The sequence below is a fragment of the Saimiri boliviensis genome, chromosome 2 (genome assembly GCF_048565385.1).
Source record: "Saimiri boliviensis isolate mSaiBol1 chromosome 2, mSaiBol1.pri, whole genome shotgun sequence".
Taxonomy (NCBI): domain Eukaryota; kingdom Metazoa; phylum Chordata; class Mammalia; order Primates; family Cebidae; genus Saimiri; species Saimiri boliviensis.
The window spans coordinates 139,944,928-139,960,117 of record NC_133450.1 but is presented as its reverse complement, the minus strand read 5'-3'; the positions used below and the strand labels follow the sequence as shown (position 1 = coordinate 139,960,117).

General features: G+C 56.0%; 1 long non-coding RNA gene across 1 annotated transcript; it reads right to left on the bottom strand.

Moving 5' to 3' along the window:
• Nucleotides 1-487: 487 nt before the first annotated feature.
• LOC141582825 (uncharacterized) lies at nt 488-4,891 on the bottom strand. The gene is made up of 3 exons (XR_012515737.1): nt 4,721-4,891; nt 1,394-1,618; nt 488-1,303 (listed from the first exon to the last, which is right to left on the bottom strand). It is a non-coding gene; the product is annotated as an uncharacterized LOC141582825 (long non-coding RNA).
• Between the last annotated feature and the right edge of the window lie 10,299 nt (nt 4,892-15,190).

Here is a 15,190-nt window from a genome sequence, read left to right as displayed (position 1 = left end):
GTGTGTCTGTGTGTATTTCTGTGTGTGTCTGTGTCTGTGTGCATGTGTGTCTGTGTGTATTTCTGTGTGTGTCTGTGTGCATGTGTGTCTGTGTGTATTTCTGTGTCTCTGTGTCTGTGTGCATGTGTGTCTGTGTGTTTTTCTGTGTGTGTCTGTATCTGTGTGCAGGTGTGTCTGTGTGCATTTGTGTCTGTATTTCTGTGTGTGTCTGTGTGTGTTTGTGCATGTGCACAGATGGATGCTCCAGTCACTGAGCCCAGCCCTTGGGGCACAGAAACCTTCGTCCACAGGGGTTTGGTCTCTGCCTCCTAAAGGGTACGGCAGATGTCTATGAGTTTTGTGGGTGTCCCTGTGTGATCCCCTCACTGGCAAGTCTGTCTGGCCGCAGACATTGCTGCTATCCTCCTGGCGACTGCTGCAAACCACAAAGAGCCTCTTTCTTATCCTTTGGGAGCAGGGGAACAGGGCTTCCCTACACAGGGATTAGGTTTGTATTAGGCTTTGATCAGAGAGGCGGAACCACCGGGAAATGTGGTTGAGGGATTTATTGCAGGATTTGCCCATATTTGGTAACAGTCAAAGAAGGCTCTTCCTTCTGTGCCTGGTGTGGCAGCCTGGTGTCCGAAGGGTGGGCAGTGGGGCAGGAGAGCTGCAGGTCACATGGGGCGGCAGAAGCCCCCTGAAAACTGCCGGAACGGATGTCCCCCGCAAGGCAGTCTTACTGCTGCAGTCCCGGCTTTAATCCTGGGATCCCACAGGAGAAGCTGGGACCCTGTATCAGGTGCTGAATGTCTCACTTGTCCTGGAAGTTGAAGAACTCATGGAGGAATCGGGCAGAACAGGGCTGCTGCGGGTGCCCTGCTGCATAGTGGTGAGGTGTCTGCCCACAGGTGACCGCGTGCAGGGCTGCAGCAGCTCCAACCTTTGGGCACAGAGGGAACACAGCCACAGCGTCCCACCTTCCCAAGTCCGCACCATGCCTCTCGGGGCCTCACTGACTGGGGTCTCCATAGGAAAGGGCATTCTGGGCAGTGCAGCTCTGCGCGGGTGGGGTGATGCAATAGAAACCCACCACGGTCTGCCCCTTGTCAACCTGGCACCATGTGTGACTCACTTAGGCACACTTAATGTTGCAATAAAGACAACAGCAAAATCCCTGCTTACGTCCAACCTGGGGCACGATCCTTCCAACCACTGAAAACACACTCTGTCCAGAAGAGGAAATAAAATCCCCTCCTCCACCTCTGGGTGATGTCCTTTCCTCCGACAGCGAAGTCACATGCCCTTCCTGATATCCTGTGGCCTAAATGCCAAGCGTATTGATTACCTATTGCTAGGTAACAAATCACCCCAAAGCCCAGAGGCCTAAAACAGTAAGTGTGTGTGATCTGACCTCTTTGGTAGACAGAAGTCTGGGCATGGCTGAACCGGCTCCTCACCAGGCCTCAGCAAAGCTTCCAGCCAAGGCTGGGATCTCATCCGAAGGCTGGGCTGGCACGGGATCGTCCTCTGCACTCACATGCATGGCTGTTGGCTCACGTCAGCAGATTCCCATCACACGGACCACTCTGTGGGGCTACTCATGATGTGGCAACCTGCTTCTCTCAGAAGAAAAGAGCTGCAAAAGACAGAAAGCGAGAGAACGCATGCAAGATGCAGGCCGTGATCTTTTTGTGACTTAACCTGTCATCGTGGAAGTGATAACCCTTTGCTTTTGTCACATTCTGTCCATCCTTTGAAGTGAGGCACTAGGTCCAGCCCACACTTCAGGGGAGGGGAAAGAAGGCCATAGATACAGAGAGGAGAGGGTCATGGGCCTGTCTTAGAGGCCACCCAGCCTGCTGAGACAGAAGGTCACTCCTATCAATGCAACGTATGTTAGATGCAAGGAAACATAAGACGAAGGAGAAGTGTGGGTCCCATCTACCGACGGACTTACAGCCAAACAAGGAATCAGAACTCGTGACTGTTACACCTCATGGTTCTACCTGGTCACGTGGCTGCAGCTGTCCTATAAACACCCTCCCCCTGCTGCTTCGTAGTCCCTGTGCCCTCAGCCAGGCCCTCAGAGGGTCACGATTCCTTGTTTGGTGGGGTGGCCCAAATCATCATTCCCAAAGCATCTGAATGTCTGAAACCCGCTACCATGTCGGGTCACTGTTGGCCATTTCAGTGTGGCTCATAATCATCCTGGAGGGAAGGCAGCTGTCTCGGGGCCCAGACAGTGGGACCCCAGGAGTGCTGTGTGCTGCCCTGGGGCCTCTGGGTGGAGTGCGGCCCTGCCTCGGGTGCCCTGGGGGGTCTCGGAGTTGGGTCAGTAGAGGCTCTGAGCCACAGCCACCTGTCCTCCTGGCCCTTCCTCCTAGAACGATCTCTGGAAGGTTCTCCCCTGGTGGGTGCTGGGTGGGACGTCCCTGAGGAAGGCCTGGCTCTGGCTGGAGGTGCCTTGCACCACCTTGGCTGCGGCTGCCAGTCCTGGCCACAGCCCTGACCCCTATGAGGCACCAGCATCCACAGAGGTAGCAGGAATCCATCCGTGCATCCACGCCTTCATCCACTCATTAAGCAAATGCACACTGGGGCTGACTTCTCCGGCTAACTGGGAGCCAGCCAGGTGGGCTCTGCCGCCATGAGGCTGCTGCCCGGGGAGAGGACAACCCACCCTGAACGCATCCTGTGTGGGTCTATTTCAGATTGCAACCAAGGCCCTGGGCAGAACAACAGGGCGTGGCTCCGGAGCACCACTGCCAGGAGGGCCTCCTCGGTGGGTGCAGTGAGGTATCTCCAAGGACCCGTGGGTGGGCCTGAAGCCAGAGGACCCGGGAATAAGCGAGCCACGGACGCACCTCCCAGGCACGGGGAGGACGCTGTGAAGGCTGGAGGCGCAGGGTGCCATGCTGCCCAGATGGGGCTGAGGGAGGAGACCCATTCAGGTGCTGGGGCCTGCCGGGTCGAAGACCAGTCGGCTCCTCTTGCCGTCAGCCAGGCTAACTCTTGAGGGTCTCAGACTTCACTGCGCACCACTCCCCTACACACAGAGAGCCTCTGAAAGTCACTTCTCTGGATCCCCAGAGACATACATGCCCTAGCACTAGCTCAGGCGGGGCCTGAGGGCAAGCTGGGTGGCCAGAGGAGGGGGAAATTCAAGGTAGATGGCAAAGCCATTCCCACCCCAGGGGCACCAGTGGTCGTGGCTGGGCACAGCCTGCCACCTGCCAGACCTTTCAGAGGGAATGTGTCTCCCTCCCAGCCAGTCCCAGCTGGGATCTCCCTGGGCAGGAGCTAGAAGTGAGTTGGAAGTTAGAGGCCTGACCCTCCAGGAGGCCCCATCTCTGCCTGTGGCCCTGAGAAAGAGCAGGAAGGAGCAGCTCTAACTTCCTCACAGTGACTTTGAGAACTGGAAGGCGGAGGCCGCTCCCCACCCGGAAAGAAGCGGTCAGTGGAAACCAGCGCCTTCCCCTCCGGCCCCATCTCCCGGCTCTTCAGAATGCACAGAGAGACGCCTCCTCACGGAGGGCCGTGCAGCTGTAAGGATTAGTATTCCAACCCGGGCAGCAGGGTTTTAATTAGTCATTAGGCCCTTCCTGCAGAGCCTTGCTGAACAGGCAAGGGCAGGGTGACCTTTCTCCGCCAGCGCGTGGCAGTCTGTCTGCTCTGCAGGTGCTTGGGGCTCTGTCAAAACCGCTAAGTGGAGAGGACCCGGGCTGGGCCGGGAAGGAGGCCCTAGCGGCTCTGCTCCTGGGTGCGGCCCCCAGCGTGGGGCACTGCTGGCCTTTGTTCCCATCTGGGCTCACAGCTGGCACCCCTAATCCACGAGCGACACTACCAGCGGCCCCCTGCGATAGCTCTCCCACAGGCAAGGCCGACAGCAAGCTGGCCAGCAGCTGAAGCGCTTCCCTGGTGCCTGTGATGCAGGGAGGACGGAGCGGGCCTCCTGCAGCCAGTCCTCGCCAGATTCCAGGAAGGAGAGCGAACCCCTGCGGAGGGTCAGCCCTCAGCCAGGCATCTGGGACTCCCACCACAGAGCTGCCCCTTCTTGGCTAAATGTCACCACATACCATAAAATCACAGAGAACCTTCCAGCTTGCCTGCCTTCGGAGCCAACTCTCCCACCCTCCTGGTTTCCCGAGGGCAGTGAGGCCAAGAGCAGCCGTGACCGGGGGCGTGCAGAGGCTGGTGGCTGCGCTGGGGCCAGGACCCCGGACTATGGCTATGTACAGCTCGAAATAAAACCCTAATTGCCACCAGCACCTGCTGACAAAGATTTCAAATTAGTGTCCTCGTGAGGACTTCTGGGGCTTTCTACCAAGTTCATGGCGTGCCGCTACCCAGTGGGGTCTGAGGGCCCAACACTCCTTTCTGCCACTGCTCCCCCCTCTCTGCCTCGAGTCTGGCCCCTCGGCTCCTGCCCTGCCCGCAGCGTCCCCAGGCCACGCCCCTGTGGGCTGTTGGGCTGTCCAGCCCCTGGGCTCCTCCCTCCTCTCCACCTTGGCAGCCGTCCATGGCCACAGGCTTGCACCCGGGTCATGCGCTGACTCAGGCACTAGGCTTTCCTTCCCAGCATCGCTGCAAACACTGCAGGTGGGCCTTGGGGTCATCCGGCTCAGCACACCGCAGGGAGCCCGCTAGCTCGTATCTGCTCTATGGGGGTCCCATAGCCGTTGGCTGGGCATTTCATAGGAAATAGACATCTATGGCCTCCAACAGGTTACAGACATACCCTCAGCAGAGAGGTGACAGAATCGCTGGAAGTCACCCCCACGATCAGAGCCTGGAGCCACTGTGGGGACCCTGGTGCGTGTGCCTCGTTCGTGCTGCCGCCAGTGCAGACACCCTGAGCTCCGCCTCTCAGGAGCGGCCGCCCGGCTATGTAGGGCAAAGGCATGGCACGGCTGGCCTGCTGCAGCTCCTGTACGACAGCAAGGACGCTGTGACGGGTTTGTTTCACGCCTTCTTGTCTATGCCTTTAGTTCCCGGTGCCAGGCCCTTCCCGGGAGGCTGACCGTCAGGCGGGATCTCAGGCCAGCAGCAGGAAGGCAGGAAGTCCTCCCGCCCCGATGCCTCCGGCCTGCAGACTTCATAATAAATGGGAAGTTGGCTTTCCCAGCCAAAGCCATAAACTTTAATTGGGCTTGTTAAAGGCCACAAAAGCAAATATATGCCCTTAAAGAAACTCTTTGGTAACCTGCTCAGAACATAAAGGTGACTATTAGCGTGTGCTGATTTGGAATACCAAGAAGAAAACGTCTCCCGCATCTGCACAAGCTTGTGTCAGCATGCCCTCTTTTCACAGTTCTCACCATTCCCCGCCCTAAGACTGGGCCTGCCTGTCCCACAGGGCAGCAGGCCAGAAATCAGAAGACTGCGTCTGCCCGGTTCTACACGCCCCTTAATGTTGTTCTTTTTTGTTTTCTTTGAGACAGGTTCTGTCGCCCAGGCTGGAGTGCAGAGGCTCAATCTCGGCTCGCTGCAACCTTCTCCTCCCGGGTTCAAGTCATGCTTGTGACTCAGCCTTCTGAGTGGCTGGGATTACAGGCATGCCAGCCAGGTGGGGCTCTACCTGGCTCGCTTTTGTATTTTTAGTAGAGACGGGGGTTTTGTCATGTTGGCCAGGCTGGTCTCGAACCCCTGACCTCAAGAGATCCGCCCGCCTCAGCCTCCCAAAGGGCTGGGATTACAGCCCTGAACCACCGCACCTGGCCACGCCTTAACATTATGGAGCCTCCCTTTCCTCCGCTGCATAAGATCTCTTCCACCTGCCTCACGGGCTGGCTGGGGGAAGATCCCGACAGGGTTGATAAAGGCAGCACTGTTGGCTGGCTGACTTGGGGCTGGGCACTGTGCTGACCAATTTCTGCATCTGAGATGGAAACGGTCTCAGCCACCCGCACAGATTTGGAACCCAAGGCAAAGAGAGGTTCAGTAACGTACCCTTGCTCATGCAGACAGTGGCTGAGCCCAGATCCAATCCCAGCATCTTTCACGCCAGGTGTGGCCGCAGCGGCTCCAGCACGCGTGAGGCCCCGGGAGCCAGACGGGGATGGTGCTCGCAGCACGGGAGGCTCACGTGTTCTTCGGAGGCGCGTCCACGCGGAGTTCACACACACGGGGCATGACTTCTCTCCAAGTTGCCCGAAATAAAATGAATAACTTTTTGTGTGAAGTTCTTCGCGCTGAAGAGAACTGTTCCGAATGGGGGATAATTGGCCTTCCAGGGCTCCGTGCTGGCAATGGAGTGAAATACGCTGACGTTTCAGAGGTGTCGAAATAAAGGGACTAAAAATGGGAATCGGAGCAGCTAATGAGGGCAGATCCGCAGGGTTTGAGAGACAAAATGGGCATCGCAGGTGGGAGCTGGCACCGTGGCCAGGGGCACCCACGCAGCGGCGAGCGGGGCTGGGGTCGGGGCGGGCATCCAGGCCCTCATCACAGGAACCCGCTGGATCTCCAGAGGCCCCTGGCCTCTGCCGGCTTTGAGGCCCCAGACCTCCCTAGTCCAGCCACAAGCTACCAAGCCCCCTGTATGAGTCTGCTCGGAGGCTGTATCAAAGCACGCTCCGTTTGATGAAGAATTAAATGCCAGAAATGTATTGTCCCCGGTTCTGGAGGCTGGAAGTCTGAGATCAAGGGGACAATACAGGGATCCAGCCTCTCTTCCTGGCCTGTGGGTGCTGTCTTCTCCCTCTGTGGGTGTCCGTGTCTTTACTTCCCCTCCTTATAAGGACACCAGTCCTATCAGATTAGGGTCCAGGCTAATGGCCTCATTTTAACTTAGTGACCTCTGTGAAAATCCTACCTCCAAATACAATCACAGACTCCAAGGTGCTGGGATGAGGACTTCCACGTGTGAATTTGGGGTGAGGGGTGGCTCGGTTCAGCCTCTAACCTGCCCCTCAGCCAGCGCTCACCCACCCATGCTTGTTTCGATTTGTTCACACGGTGCCTGTCTCCTGGCCTACTGTGTGCTAAGCTGGGCCGAGACAGAAGCTGCCCGCCAGGAACCTAGTGCCCAGTGGAGGAGGAGGGAGGGAGTCACAGGACCACAGGCCGGGGCGTGGCTGTGCCCCCGCAGAGGAGGAGTTACCCCCGGCCCCACGTGCAGTGACGCCCCAGGCGCCCGTGGTGCCAGGACCCAGAGTAGCTCCTTGGAGATTCCTTCTTCAGAACCGAGCCCTGAGATGACCCAGTTGGCCCATTCAGGCAGTTTCCAGTCCAAGAGAGGAGGGGGTGGCCTCCAGACGAGAGAACTGGAAGGACCTGGGCTCTGGGGAGCACATTTTGGGGTCGATACTCTTGCTTTGTTTGTGAGATGCCTGCGGGAGCCGGAGGCCAGGCCACAGAGCCCTTGTGCTGGCTGATAAGAAGAGCGGATGCCAATGCCCTGGGGGTGAGACAGCCGGCTTAGCAGAGCCAGGTGGGCATGCCCCCCATTCACTGGGCCTCCCCCCTGCTGAGATCAGGGTCTTCCTGGGAAGGCCACTAGGGAGCTGGTTCTGATGCACCTGTGGGCTGATCAGGTGCCTAATGGCCTGAGGCCGACGCCTATTTAAGAACCACTTTTCCAAGTTCCCATTTCTCCCATGACAAAGAGCTCAGGGGTGACGCCTGCAGGCCGCATGTGCCAGGATGGCCAGCACCGGCGGGTCTGTGACCTTTTCTGGGGGATGGAGAGAGAAGAGGAGGAGGAGGGGGCATTCCAGCCGCCTGGAGCCTGCAGCTCACGCATGCCCGCCCTGCATTTAGCAGCCACAGCCCTGGCAGGGGACAGTGGCCTCACCAGGCTTGGTGGGCAGTGGCACCAGAGGTCAGGGCTGGTCCATGCCCTCTGAGGGCCCTGGGCCCTCCTTTCTCGAACGTCTGGTCCAGTTCCCTCCTCCATGAGTCACGGCTGCTGGTGGACTCTCGGCTCCACAGATGCCACGGGGAGTTCTGGTCCTGGGAGCGGCTTTGCAGTAGGGCTCACCCGACGTAAAAGCAGTAAGTGGTCCCCAGGTACTTCCCAGCCCAGACTGGGGCAGGACGGGGTTCCCAAGGGGCTTTCAACTCAGACTGAGGGGAGCAATCCTGAGAAAAACCTCTAGCTATGCGCCCCCATTACTCAGCCTCCTTGGGGGATCCTGGGCCACCCACATCCCTCAACTCAAGTCCCTCATTAGAGACACGGGGACAGGGCACGTGCCCCCTCAGAGCTGCCCCACGGATGAAAGGCGGGAGAACACCCCACAGCAGTGCCCCACGTGGGAACGCCAGGCGGGGGTGCCTTCCTGGGTCACCGTACACACGCAGCTTTACATTGATGCTTCACTAGCAGCCCACAGGCTCCGTGTGTGCTCAGCTTTAGGAGACATGCCCAGGTGCCCTTCAGCAGTGCCCCCATCGCTTGCCACCCAAAGGGTGGCTGACCTTCCTGTGCACCCTGAGCTCATCCTGGTGGATAGAAAAAGGCTCCTCGGGGCGGCTCCCTGTCTGTGCGGTCACTGTTCCCTTCCTCAGACCATGAGAGGGACCCTGAGACAGGACTTCTTCCACTTAGAGGGAGTGCGTCTGTGTCTGCAGCGGGCAGTAGCCGCGGGCAGTGGCCTGGGCGGGGGCAGCTGTCAGCTCAGAGCAGGAATCGGGCAGTCGAGGAGGCCAGGCCTCTTGGACATCTGCAGCTCCATCCACCCGCATGGACCTGGGCTTGCTCGCCAAAGCCCCAGACCGCAGCCTCAGCAGAACCAGCCTGCTCACAGCAGCCTTCTGTGTGATCAACTGGGAGAGGAAGGGCTGGCTAGAAGCAGGCTTATTTTTTCTAATGCTGCTTTCTGGAGATTTTAATTTTCCATAGTGCTACATTCCAGTCCCCTTTCCTTAAAATAAAAAAAATAAAAATAAAAATAAAAAGACAATTCTCTATCATATACACGCTATCTTATTCGACCTCAAGGGGTACTTCCAAAAAAATTGTATGCTACTTCATGGACAAGAACTCCTTGACTCGGGGAGAACAGAGCTCGGATTTCAAGATTTCAGCAGGATGTGGGCGGCCCGACTGTTCCCATGGCAGGAGGGACCATCCTCATCCCAGCTCCGGAGCAGCCGCCCAGCCTTGCACAGAGCTCCTGGGGCGTCCTCCTGGAGCTGCGTCCCTGGAATTAATTGCTGCAAATTCCGCCTACCCGACGGCGCTGGAAGTGGGCTGAGCACCTCCCTCTTCCACTTGTCAGTGGCGGCAAATCCAACACAGCCTTCCTGTAATGAAAAGGGATGAGGAGGAGTCCAGGTGGGCCGAGGCCAGTGATGCCTCCAGGGAACCTGAGGGAACGCGAGTTCCTTGGGTATGCTTTATTTTATTTTTATTTTAATTTTTTTTGAGACAGAGTGTCACTCTGGTTGCCCAGGCTGGAGTGCAGTGGTGCGATCTCAGCCCACTGCAGCCTCTGCCTCCTGGGTTCAAGTGATTCTCCCACCTCAGCCTCTCAAATAGCTGAGAGGCCAGGCGCCCACCACCACACCCGGCTGATTTTGTACTTTTCGTAGAGACAGGGTTTCTCCATGTTGGTCAGGCTGGTCTCAAACTCCCAACCTCAGGCGATCTGCCCGTTTCAGCCTCCCAAGGTACTGGGATTACAGGCGAGAGCCACCGCGCCCGGCCCTTGGGTGCATTTTAAATGCTGCCACCCTAGGTATGTCCGGGGCCCGGAATGTGTCTGGTCAGGATAATGCAGCAGTTCCTGACCCTGTCTGGGAAGGTGGAGGGACCGGAGTATTTCAGGAGCCCCTCTCTCTGCCAAGTGGGGAACTGGGTGTCCAGTGGCCAGGTCTCAGGGGCTCATTGACATCTCCCAGCATGGCTCAGAGAGGTGCAGAGAGCTGTTCAAGGTCACACAGCCAAGGAGCAGCAGAAGGGAAGTCCACCCTATCGGGTCTCCCCATCCCAGCTCACCCCGCCACATTGCAGGGTTGCCCAGGCAGCTCTTGCACCAAGAGGCCAGTTGCTTGGTTCCCAAAACAGTCCCTGGGGCCGGGGGCATAGACTTGAGGCATGTCCAGGAGACAGGTCAAAGAAATTTCCTGAGGGCAGCCTCAGGGCCTCCTTTCTGCAAGATCCAACCATCTGCAGGGGCCAGAAAGTTCTGCTGTGGAAAAGGCTCAGGGGCCAGCTCCTTTGCTGACAGTCGTGTGACCTCAGCCTGCCTGGCCCAGCCCTGTTTCTGACACGTGGAAGAAGACACAGCGGACTGCAGCCGGGGGGTGAAATGTGAGCCTGGGAATGCTTGGTAAGCCGCAGAGGCTGACAAATACTGAACCCTCATTATTCGGGCAAAGCAGAGAAACCCCAGTGTCAGTCTTCTGGGTGTAAACGTGGCCGCGTCGCTGCTACAGCTGAGCTCTCAACAAGGATGGAGAGGAGCGAGCTGCTCATCAGCTCCTGGGGCGGAATCTTGTTAACTCAGGGCTGATGTCACTCCGGGGAGACAAAGCCACACCAGGGCAGGAGGGGCTGGGAGGGCCAGGCCAGGGGCTTAGATCTCATCCCCGGGTTTCACAGCTGGAAACACCAGATGGGGCCTAGGAGGCAACCTCTGGGTCTGGGGCTGCACCCTGGCCTAGGAACAGGAAGGGGTGCGTGAAAGACACTGTGTGGCCTGGGACTCGGCTTCCTCGGTGTTTCTGAGGGTGGTAGCTTAGCAGTGAATGTGGGAGTGGGGAAGGCAGAGGGTGTGCTTGCCGGTCACACTGACTGCCTGGCCCACCTGAAGGTCACCTCCTCCAGGAAGCCTGCCAGTCACGGCTCACTTCCCGCAGGCATTTCAGGAGCCAAGGTCCACGGTCCCCGACAGCCCTGATGGGAAACCTCTGTTCTCTCAGCCGCGTCAGCACTGAGCACTGGGGAGCCTCCTCGTCTCCCCCTGCATCCCAGGCTCCCCACTGCCAGCTGTCCTGAACCCTGCTCTCATCTCCTACAGGACCCAAGACCCACCCGTGTTCTCTGCTCTTCAGGACCTCAAGGTCTCCTTCCTGCCTTTCACAGCTCCACCTGCCAGACCGTGTCCTGGAGGGAGGTGGGAGGGCAGCTGTATGGCCTGGGGTGGGGGCTGGTGCTGACTGCCTTCCTCATAGGATGCTTTTCCTGTGATCACCCCCAGATCCTAGTGGGGGTCTTGTGCCCTCCTTGCTCACAGCCACCCTGTGGCTTCTCCTGGGAGGCTGGGTCTCCTTGCCTGGCTGCTCCCTGTTCATTTTCCTTCTCTCCTTCCCCTTCCTCACTTGACTGGGAGCTTGGAGAGGAGGTGGCCTATGTCTGCTCTGCTTCGCCACTATCACTCATTCACAGTATGTGGCTCAGGGCACAGGAGTTGTGATTGCACGCACGAATGAATGTATGAACAAAAGAATGAGTGAATACACAAATGAATGCATGAATAAGTCAATGAATGAATACATGAATGAATGAATACATGAATGAATGAATGAATGCATTAGTGAATAAATGCATGAATGAATGAATTCATGAATGAATGACTGCGTGAATGAATGCGTGCATAGCTGGATGCCTCCCTCAGACTCAGAAGGTCTGTGGTGCCCTTTCAATTCTAGCATGACCAGATGGATGTCACACTACCTGGTAGGTCTGTCTAATGTCTTAAGTCTCCATCAATCTGCTTTTAATAATGAAGTGACATTAAACCACACACAGCACCTGACTTATTACATTGAAATTAAGTTTCTCACAGAGACATTAAAGTTGACTGAGTTCTTGACAGCTGTGCCCCAGAGCCAGTGGTTAGGCTGACGCCTGGCACCTCTGACCCCCAAAGCTGACCTCATTTGTAGCCTGGGACCTGCCTGCTCTTCCCTGGTCTCTCGTCACCTCCAGGTGAGAGAGAAGGGCTGGCCGGCTGCCTTTCCCACGCAGCGTTCGTATTGATTCAGAGGAGCAAGGGTGGAATCGTTTATCATTCCATTAACGGTGTCAGCAGAGCCATTATTTAAATGGCTGGCCACATGTGTAATCAATCTTTAATGAAACAACAATTGTACTTCCCAGTCAATGAGTGCCCAGCCTCCCCTAAAACCTTCTCACTATGAATAATAAATAGCAATGGGTCCATGGCAAGGACCATGAGTTGGTGAGTTGATACTTTTTTAAAAAATGTATTTATCATACTTTAAATTCTGGGGCACACGTGCAGATCGTGCAGGCTTGTTACACAAGTATACGCGTGCCATGGTGGTGGTTTTCGGCATCCATCACCCTGTCATCTACATTAGGTATTTCTCCTAATGCTATCCCTCCGCAATCCCCCCCCTCCACCGCTATTCCTCTCCTAGCTCCCCAACCCCCAGGCCCAGGTGTGTGATGTTCCCTTCCCTGTGTCCAGGTGTTCTCATTGTTCAACAGCCACTTACGAGTGAGAACACGTGGTGTTTGGTTTTCTGTTCCTGTGTCAGTTTGCTGAGAATGGGGGTTTCCAGCTTCATCCATGTCCCTGCAAAGGACATGAACTCGTCTTTTTTTTTTTGGCTGCATAGTATTCCACGGTGTATATGTGCCACGTTTTCTTTATCCAGTCTATCATTGATGGGCATTTGGGTTGGTCCCAAGTCTTTGCTATTGTGAACAGTGCCTCAGTAAACATACGTGTGCATGTGTCTTTATAACAGAATGATTTATAATCCTTTGGGTATATACCCAGTAATGGGATTGCTGGGCCTTTCCAAGATAGCCGGGACAGGAATACCAATGGCACTGAGAAAAGAGGGGCTGGTAATGCACAACGGGGTGAGAGTCTGAGCAGAAGCCTTCCCAGCCCCACCCTCCCCAGCACCATCAGGCAGGCCCTGGTTCAGGGGGGTCTGGCCATGCTGGCCAGGGCTGGGGGCACTTGGGACTGAATATCAGGGGGTGCGGGGTCTGATTCTAGCTGGGTCTCCACCTCCTGTGGGACCTCCATGGCCTCCGTGGCTTCCGTGGACTCCCCTGGATTTCTGTGTCTCCTTTTCTGCATTTAAAGGGCAGGGCGGGCAAGAATGGAAGAGGCCCCCAAGGGCTGCTTTGGGGCAGATATTTTGAGTATATGAGCCGTGCAGGAGAGAGGAAAGAATACAGGAACAGGCCCAGCTGCAGGTGTAGGTGAGGCATCTTCCCTCCCTGGCAGCTTCCCTGCAGCCCAGCAACCCAAACTCAAAAGGCATCTCCTGCAGTTTGCCACAGTAGGATGTGCTTTGCCCAGGCAAAGGTCCAGGCCCTCATAAGCCACAAAGCTCAGGTCCAGAGGGGCTGGGGACAGGCAGGGCGTGGACCGTGCAGAGGGGCTGGGGACAGGCAGAGCATGGTCCAGTCCAGAGGGGCTGGGGACAGGCAGAGCGTGGACCGTGCAGAGGGGCTGGGGACAGGCAGAGCGTGGACCGTGCAGAGCCTGTTTTACGCTGCCCGTGAGAGAGTGCTATCCTGGGACGATTTCCTCCCTGGGTCTGTGTGCCAGCCCTCCCCCTGGTTGTACCAGGAACCTGATCAAGGAACAGGTACTGCCAACGGATTGTCACATGGTCTTGGGGGGTCTCTGAAAAGCTCAGTTTGCTCGGTTCTTCCTGCAGAGCTGTAGTGTGGGGAGGCATGGAAGACGGCACTCAGCAGCACCCTCCACGGGGTGGGTAGAGTCCCGGTGCCTGCATCTTGTCATCTTCACAGTGGAGAAACCGAGTCACCCCACCCAACCCTGCTGCTCCTCAGTGTCCTCCCCAGAATCTCCCACAACACTTAAGAAGGCGCTGCGCTGGCCCTCCACTCGCCTAAGAAGGTGCAGGGAGCTGACCTCTCCATCTGCCTAAGCAGGCACTTCACTGACCCCTCCACTCGCCTAAGAAGGCACAGGACGCTGACCTCTCCATCTGCCTAAGCAGGCGAGTCGCTGACACCTGTCAGCCTAACAAGGTGCATTGCTGACCCTTCCACCTGCCTAAGAAGGTGTAGGGTGCTGACCTCTCCACCCAGCTATGAGCTTTGGGGATCTTCACTGGATTCAAAGTGCTCAGGACATGAAAGGGGCACCCTTCCCTATCACAACTGAAATTAAATAGCTAATTGTGAGATTCATTTCATATCTCTCTCAACTCTGAAGGCAGAGATCCTGTCTGTCTTTATTCACAGCTCTAGGCTTATTGATCTTCACAGAAGATAATACATAAATATTTGTTGAATAAATGTTTCTGGCAAAACTTTCTCTTGACTGAAAAAATTTTTTAAAAATAATGTAACTTTCAGCTAAGATAGCGTAATGGGAAACAGACTATTCTGTCTTGTGAGATAAGAAAGAAGGAAAGAAGGAAGGGAGGGAGGGAGGGAGGGAGAAAAATTGGATAAAATATATTAACCAGTGGTTTGGACAAAATATATCAGACAACAAAAGCAGCCCACCCTGTAGGGTGTGAAACAAGAGACAGAGCCCTGCATGGGAGCTGTGACTTCTCTGCCTTGCTGTCTGGAGAAAGTTTTCAGGGAGCAGCTCAGGGAGGGGGAGCCCATAGGTCTCCCACTGTGGAGAAAACAGAGCTAGTTGCTCAGGAAGACCCCAGAGGGTAGAGACCACGGGAGAGGGCACTGGAGGGGAGATGCTGCACAGAGAACTCTAGAAATCAGCACAGGTTAAAAAAAAGCACCTCAGGCCGGGGAAGAATCACCACAGGAACTACAGGGAAGGATTATGGGGGCTCATGTGGGACCAGGAACAGAGCCGGTTCCACCAGCCAGAGCACAAAGCACCCTCTGTCCCCAGGCGTCAGGTGCACACGCAGAGAAGGATGGCCTTGGTGGTAAGAAGAGTTAGCCCTAGGCTAAATTCTGCTCTCTTCTCCCTTGAAAAAGCCTAAAAGCAAGACCGAAGAGGATAAATTGTTTACATGTACCTTAACTGTATTCCAAAATAAACTCAAGGGTATTACGTACGTGGGTGTGTGGGTGGGTGGGTGAGTGTGTGCACACGTGTGTATCCAGCATCAAATAAGGTCAGTTTCAGAATGCCCAGCACCCAACAAAAACTTTCCAGGGGTGCAAAAAGCAAGAGAATACAATCTGTACCAAGGAGAAAAACCGATCACTTGGAAGTGACCTAGAAATGACACCCATAATAAAATTAGTAGCTAAGGACATTGAGCGGCTAGTATAATTTAATTTTATATGCTTGAGAAGCACAGGAAATAATAAATA